This window comes from Elephantulus edwardii, unplaced genomic scaffold (genome assembly GCF_000299155.1).
Source record: "Elephantulus edwardii isolate Elephantulus edwardi_28Jun2011 unplaced genomic scaffold, EleEdw1.0 scaffold00084, whole genome shotgun sequence".
Taxonomy (NCBI): domain Eukaryota; kingdom Metazoa; phylum Chordata; class Mammalia; order Macroscelidea; family Macroscelididae; genus Elephantulus; species Elephantulus edwardii.
Window position 1 is genome coordinate 6,983,843 of NW_006399834.1, and position 1,053 is coordinate 6,984,895.

A 1,053-nucleotide genomic window follows, 5' to 3' on the forward strand; every position below is an offset into this window, starting at 1 on the left:
CCAAAAGGACAGACAAAACATATCTTTGAAGAGATGCAACTAAGGTGTTCTTTAGAGGAAAAGATAGTGAAATGTCTTCTTTTATTCTTTGGGCACATTGTCAGGATGCATCAGTTCTTGGAAAATGGCCTCATGCTTGGAAAAGCAGAGTGTCAGCAAAAGAGAGGAATGCCCTCAATGAGATGGATTGACACTGTGATTGAAACAATGGCTTTGAGCATGGCAGACATTGTAAGGATCACTCAGGTTAGGGTAAGTTTTCAATCTCTATGAGTTGTTGCTGTAAATAGGAGTTCTAGGCTACCTAACACCATCATCACCAATATATTATTCAATATCTCACTCTACATCTTCTTTCACTTTTGCATTCATAATTTGTTCTGCTAAGAATAGTAACAGACCAGTTACAAGAAGAGGGAAGTCAACTGTGTCCCAAAATGCTAATCTGCTATATGACTCCATAATTTCTGACATCAAATATTCCTCTACTGCAACATATCTTTTGGTTTTCTGACTGCTTTTATCATTGTGAATCCAAGTAAAGTGAAATAAACGACAACTTGTCATTCATCTCCAGAGTATTAAAATGCAACGATGTCATTCTAGAGACTAAAGTGGGCCTATTTTAAGCCATGTTCCTCGCAATTACTTGCTATGCCTCAGAGAACTGAACTAAGGATGATAGATGAAAAAATCAATGCCTTCAAATTGTGGTGCTGGAGAAGAATCTTGAATATACCATGGATCACCAAGAAAACAAATAGGTCTGCCTGGGAGAAGGTGTAACCAAGTTTCTCCTTGAAGGCTACATACATAATTTGGGCACGTGGCCAGGAGGGACCAGTCTTTTGAGAAGCACATCATGCTCTGAAGGGTGGAGGGACAGTGTAGGAGAGGAAGAACCCTGATGAGATTAATTGATACTGTAACTGGGACAATGCTAATGGGTATGTCGGAATCAGTGAAAATGGCTCAGGGCAGGGCAGGGCAGGCTACAGACATGCTGTATATAGGGTCACGTTGGGTTGCAAACAACTCGACACATAACAACAA